A 7500-nucleotide genomic window follows, 5' to 3' on the forward strand; every position below is an offset into this window, starting at 1 on the left:
TTCTAATGGTCCCGTGAGGAATGAATCAATGATGAAATGGTATATGAAATGAATCATAGTTAGAGCGTCGCACCGGAATCGCGAGGTCACGGGTTCGAAACCCAGTTGAAGTCCTGAATTTTTCGGGCTTCTCTACTCAATTGTAAAAATTGCGTTCATAACTGTGAAGATCATAGCTTCACTGGATTACAAGGTAAATGGTTCGAGTAAGCAAACAAGCGAAGAAAAATTATTACACTAAAGTTTTACATGTAATGCAGTATCGATCCAGTGAAGTCGTAAGCGAATACTTGCGGTGTGCTGCAGAACTTACACTGGCTGAAGTGACGCAATTAAGTTGATTAGCAATTTCAATACCACTGCAAATAGTGAGAACCTGTTTCTCTTGCGGGGCACTCCACATTCACTTTTTCGCTGAATCTTTTTCTCTAGTACCGCAGAGTTCCGATTGTAGCGACCCTCGTTACTTTCGGAATTAGCAGCCTTTGGGGGTCGCTACTTTCGGGGGGTCGTTACTTTCGGGGAACACAGATAGTTTACAAATAAAGCTGGCGCGAGCCTTTTTTCCGAAATAAGAAATGAACAACATAAAATTAAAAAAAGAACAACATTTTATTTGCATTCCATATGTATAGATTGTGTTTCATAAAAAAAAAGATAACAATGATAGATACAGCAAAAAACCGTATATAGAAAACTATATAGTTTTCAATTTCAATTTGAAGAAACGTTCCTATTATTAATACGAAATTATACCGGTTTACGGTAGTTCTTTCATCGCTACATCAGTGAAGTGATGTCAAGGACGAATGGTGGCATAAAGCTTCCCCTTGTTGTAAATTAAACTGCACGAACATATTATTGTATATTAACTTGGTCTTGCTACTTTCGGGGGGCGGGTGGGAAGGTCGCTACTTTCGGGAGGTCATTACTTTCGGGGGGGGGGGGGGATTTACTAGCGGCCACAAAAAATTGACGTTAATTTCGGGGGGTCGTTACTATCGGAACTTTACGGTAATACGTGAATCGTTGCTGGAGCTCGGCATTTTTTTCAGGCGACTGGAACGCTTTTCATTTAACTAATATATTCCTATTTTTCACGTTGCCATGTTACTACCAATAGCGTAGCTCCTACTTTATTATAAAAACTACACGTAACCCACAATTACTCTAGTCGCTGTGACGAAGGGCTAACACTCGAAACGTCAGCTTTTAGAGTCTCTGTACGGTGCCCAATTTACATTATCAAGTCCGTTGATAAAACCAAACATTTTTGTATACTATATACTACTGCCCCACCGACGCAGCACCACAGTTTCTTTAGAAACTACCCCCTTCATCCAAATTATGGCGGATGTGTGATGTGATGGATATTTTATAGATTGCGTTTAACACCCTTCATATTTTTTTTCTTTTAGAACCTTAGTCTTACAGTGAAGATTTGTGAGTTCAGTTAGATTTGATCTCACAGGGACATCTGCGGGAGTCACGCAGATCAGCATTTCGATCAGATTCTCATTGTGTGTGGGGTGTCTTGAAAACAAGGACCTCTAAGACTCTTAGACTTGAAAACAAATAAAGCAACCCAAAACCCTCAATCCGCCTAGCCCTAGGCCTAACTTGGCCTAAACTTGGTTTTTAGGCCTAGGGTTAGTCAAATTGAAGGTTTGGGGTTACTTTCTTCGTTTTCGAGTCTTAGGGTCTTAGGGGTCTTTGTTTTCAAGACACCCCGTGTGTGTAACACAATAAATATACGAAGTCGTTGTTCTTGTGGAAAAGCTAAACACAGCCGTTGTGCTCATTAACAAAAACTGTTAAACGAAGCCGTTGTGCTGGTTAAAACAAACCCGCCAGTTGAGGCAAAAAAAAAAACTACAGCTGCCCGTTTAGCACAACCGACGAAATAACGAACAACGCAACAAACTTGTTTGTTTGATTTAGTTCCAACAATCATCGGAGTAACGATCGAGAAATACCGTGTCCAGATGGGTATCCACAACAATTTTGTAAAAACAAAAGCCGTTTAAACTGAGTTTGACGGTATTATCTGAAATACAAGGCCGATAATACTTTTACTTACTCGAGCTGTATACATTGGGTTGTATTATTGTATGCGTGGCTTTGTTGTTAAGAATGCCAAATGATGTTGACGAGAATCCTGGACCCACTTTGTTCGGTAAAACCAATTTGTGCAGATTTTATTCAAGCCAATTCAAGAAAATTTGGACAGTTTGCTGGTAAACACTATTGATGTGTGGCTATGTCATTGACTACAATTGTACACATGCAAGTAAAAGATATTAAAACATGGGACTCATCATTTTAATATAAGATATAATCAATAGTTATTGGAAACAATTTATATACTTGTATACGAAATTCAATAAATAAGTGCTATAAAGTAATGTACCAGAAATGATTTTAGTTGAAAATAATTTCTATGATTTACAGTACAAAGATTCTTTTTCTGGAGATGTATTTTCGATGAGCCATTTACTCTTAATTATTCTAGAAATAAAATATTTCATATAAATAAGGCATTAAATTGTTGCCATTGTTGTCAATTTCACCATATTTAAAATGTTAAAATGCATACAAATCCCTCCCTTCCCGAGAAAAGTCCCTTTGTCACTAATCTAGGGAAGACCATATTGGGGGCCCGCTTCACATCACGGGATGGGAAGAGAAAGGAAAGACTTAGATAATTTGATACAATAAATAAAATATTGAACTTGGTATGTTGAGTTATTTCGTTCGTTTAACATTTCAACATTGCGAGTGACATATGTATAACACAAACTGTACACCTACTTTACATTTTACAAAGATAAGAAAGGCCATGTGGATTACATATTGCATAATACAAATTTTATTGTAACCAATTGACATTTACGTCTTACCCAGGCTCTTTACTCTGCCTCTTAGTGTCTGAGGGAAGAGTCATGGTACAAGGTACGTTGCCTATTCTTGGTTTGCACGTCAGGCAAGTGAAAACATAAAGCGCTTACCATTTATGAAATTGAGTCAAGAAATGGAAATGTTATAGAAGAGGAATAAATAAACAACAGGTCCAAGTCTCAGGGCTGTGCGATATTCCGTAATTGAGTTATTCAGCAAAATACATTACTCAAATTTGTAGAGTTTAGAACTGCTGAACTGACACCAACATGGCGGCCGGAAACCTGTAGAAACATCTGGAATTTAGTACATACATTCGTATAAAGACGTCTCCTAGTATTTTGGCTGTTTATGCCACAAAAACACGAGGTGAATGGATGTTTTTATGCAACTGGCATGTTTTTCGAAGCCGTCAACATGTCACGCACTGTGAAACTGACTCTGAAATTCAAACTGCTCTATTTTCGAAACATGCAAACAGATATATTTTTAAAACCTCTTGTCGCTGATTGAGATAAAAACTCAAAAAGCTCTTTACTTTTGTATTTTTTTTGTGACGTCACGTGCAAACCAAGAATATGTAGACAAGTTCCGTAGACGCGTGTACACAAGTGCGTGCTTATTTATTTATTTATTATTTTCGGGCGCCGAAGTCGCTAACAGCTTTAAACACGTGTTTGGACGAGATGGAAGAGTTTAAAGGAAGAGATGGAGCATTTGTGAGCAATTGGCTTACAAAACTTCAAGGTCTTCAAAAGTTGTCTTCAAGGAAAGGTCTTCAAAGGAATTTTGGCTGCATACGAATGCTATATATATATATGGGTTATTGACAAAGCGTGAGGTCAAGATGGCTGGATATTGGAATGAGAAGAAGTCGAGGTCCATAAACACGCAAAACCAGAACGAGGCCAATATCCAGCCATCTTGACCGAACAAGCTTAATCAATAAAGGATTTATTATATGGGATAAAACACCAAAAAGATCTTGTGGGACCAAGCGAGAAATCCCGAGAGGCCAATATAGCTCCATCTTGCCTGCTCGGGTAGCCAATCATAGCGGAGCTAGTCATATAATAAGGTACGTTTTTACATCCCCATTTCATTGTTAAAGCTCTACCGTTTCTGTTAGAGGTAATCAAGCGACACTGAACAATTTAAAATACACGTAGTCGTAAGCGCTCTAGGCTCTGTTGTTGATTAGTATACAGTACCCTCGTTAAATAACCTTTCCCATCTTTCGGAGTTAGACCAGCTTACACTTACTTATTGACATTGTCCGACTTAAATTAATTCAATTTCATGTCACTTTTAATAGTTTCAATATTAAAGTTGTGTTTTTGTACTTGCTCTAGCCTGGTGGAAACGGTATCATCATATAAGGGGGTCACCAAACATGTGTTAGCATGTTTAAACGCAAGCTGTATTAAAGACGACAGGAGCCGACGACGTTTGTTCTTTAGGAGGCTTTGACAGACAAATCTGACGATAGGGAAGGGCATTTGAACACCATTTTGGCCGGAGGGGGCGGGAATTTGAACGATTTAACCTTCAAAAGTTCAAATGCACGGGGTTTGCTCGGAGGCTGGAGAGGAGGGGGGAGGGGGGGGGGAACATTGAAGTTTCGAGTTGATCGACACGTAAGTTGTACCTGCGGTAAGCTTCTGGTGAACGAGTTCTCCTTCATTCTCCCCCTGTTTCTGTTCTCGTCCAGCCATCACGGATTGAAATGCTAAAAGTATTTAAAGTTTCTCGGCGAAAACTAGAGTATGAAAATTAATAAATTGCCATCCAGCTGAATTTTCACTGCGGAACAGACATTTTGCAAAACTTCTTCATTGGGTGCCCCTGGATTTTGGCTGATCGTTGAAAGTTAGGCAAGTTTCTTGTTTGGCCATATATGAAATACACTAATTACCGATCCGCGAAACATTAAGAAAACATCTCATAATTATTGAAGAAGCTAAAAATAAACCAATGGACTTTGTAAGCTCGTTGTGCATGCAAATTACAGCGACAGTCATTTCGATTCGTAAAACGCCGACAATAGGCCATTTCCGAATTCATATTTGTCTCCTCTTCAAAGCGAGTCAAAGCGCTAATTTTTCGTATGTAAATTAGTTTTCATTTATATAAACTTGAACTAATTACCATCACAAAAACTTTGAATTTAGACTGGCTTTGAAGAGAAGGCAGACATGAACTCGGAAATGGCCTGTTAAGAGCGAGATCAGTTAGGAAAATGTTGATACGCATAAGAATCCCATGGGCCAGAGCTCAATTAAGGATAATTTCATGGACAGCTCTTTCGGCCTCTTGGGCCTCATCAGTATGGCGTAGCAAACATACCATGCAGGTGTGCACCTCTTTAAGTGGCAGCTTCACATGCCATACATGTGGTAAGCTGGGTTGGGAACAGCCAAACTGTTCTCCCACGGCAAGCGTGTGGGAAGGTGGATCACATTAAGAGATCGGTGTGTCACGTAAATTAAAAACACCAATAAAAGCAAGGTGACACCCGCTAACACCAACCCGGTGTGGCCAACACATCACGCATGCGCACAACCTTTTCACCCGGTCAATTAGCAGCCATGGACAGCTGTTTCGGCCTTTTGGGCCTCATCAGTATGGCGTAGCTAATATACCAGGCGGGTGTGTTTAGCACCCCTTTTATTGTTGATCTTTTTCAGGCGCAAAGTCTAATAATACGTCAAAAAATAATTGGAAACCGTTATTTGAAGTAAATTTTAGTAAGAATTCCTTCGGCTTCATCAACTATCACCTCATAGAAATCTCGAGCTCGTAATGTAATTGTTAATTAGTCAAAAAACCACTTGTTTTTTTTTACTTGAAGACTGTGCATAGTTGAATCCGAATAAACAAAATTACAAATAGCCAGACAATAGGGATCCGACTATCCACTCAAGGTGTCCGATTCCCTCTCTGAGTTTGTTAACCCATATCCAACCAGAAAAAGTTACGAGAGTATTTGCCATTTGGTTTCAGTGTTGAACATAACAAAATTAGTAAAGTATAAGAAATACAGCTCACTTTGATATCCGACGGCGAAAGATGCAAATTGTTGCCGAAGTCCATTAATCGTCGCTTTTAAGACTCCATGCATTCATTTTTCAGCGATTGTGCTCTTTAACGATTTAAGTTTTCGTCTTGAGCTCCATGTGGGTATATTCTCTTAAAGATCCAATAAAAAAATCAATCCTTCGCGTTACATCGGGTTCGCTGCCATTGCTTGTACTGTATCCACCGGATAAAATCTACTTCCTGACACCTACCAAAGATACGCACAGAAGACACAGAAGACTCTAGGCACAAAGACAATACTTAGCAGGAGAGTGACAACTTTTCCTTTTGCCGACGCGGAAAAGAAAAATTAAAAACGGAGAAATGCTACTCATGTTCTGCCTGGATTGCCATATATGGCAAGCCGGTAATTACGTAACACCAAAACGTGACGTCCTAGTTATATAACCACAAGCCGGATTTACGACAGTTGTCAGAAGTGTCTCAGCCAATCATTATTCAGTAAATTCCCTACAGGTGATTGCAATATGCCACTTGCATGATGGCATCATTTTACTACCGAGTCCAGAATGCTTTGTCAAAATGCTTCTTCTCTCCTGGAAACCAAAAAAAAAAAAAAAACCAATGGTTTCAATTTGCCTGACATAATAGAAGCAACTCAAAGCAGTCTGCTCTTGGTAGTAAATGACGCCATCATGCAAATGGCCTATTTGCTGGCGAGCGTTAGCGAGGCAGCATACTATTCTTGACATTAGCCGAACAAATCAAAATTTGAATGTAAGATCGGAAGCATGCTCAGTCGATTGTGGTGGGTCATGTCTATTATCCGGGGTATTGATACCCGAAATAACGTCACGTACACGTCGTGGAAGGGATTCTTACAGTCACAGCCTTCGATTCGAGTACTTTTCCATTGGTCGTCATTGATCATCATTCAACCGTATATGTTCAGTCTTTGATCACCGAGTCAAATTGTTCTTCAACTTCTTCAACCGTTGAGTGAACAGAAAATCAATTCCAGAGCTAGACCACATGCAGTCGTCCTTATTTCCTCAGAGCCACGAACGACGAGTGAAATTATTATTTTATGCAAATTAGTGGTGAAAACGGGGCGTGTCATGCAATCACGCGCTCAACTGTGTCATTGATAAATAAGAGACTGTTCCCAGTCTATTCTAGACTGTTCACAGTCCCCTATTTTTCCGTCTGATCGTCGGGATTCGCCATCTTTGTTTTTAAAAGCGAGCGCGAACTGGGGAGAGCGATATAACTACCGAGTGGATGGGGGGAGTGGAGGGGTTCCTATTTTTCCTGCCAAAACCCCTCCACTTCCCCCACCCACTCGGTAGTTATATCGCTAAGTCTATTCTCAAGCACGTCAATAAATTTAAATTGACATTTGCACAACTACGCTCAGCATTTCTCAAAAGGATACTCTTTTTCTGAAAAGGGGCCAGAAATTTGAGAACAGAAGTTTAAATTCAAAGAATGAAGTGACATGCCATTGTTTTGAAATTATCCATTTGCTTATAAAATAGTAACGCTTACGACACGCACTAAAGA

The sequence above is a fragment of the Montipora foliosa genome, unplaced genomic scaffold (genome assembly GCF_036669935.1).
Source record: "Montipora foliosa isolate CH-2021 unplaced genomic scaffold, ASM3666993v2 scaffold_425, whole genome shotgun sequence".
In the NCBI taxonomy this organism is placed as follows: domain Eukaryota; kingdom Metazoa; phylum Cnidaria; class Anthozoa; order Scleractinia; family Acroporidae; genus Montipora; species Montipora foliosa.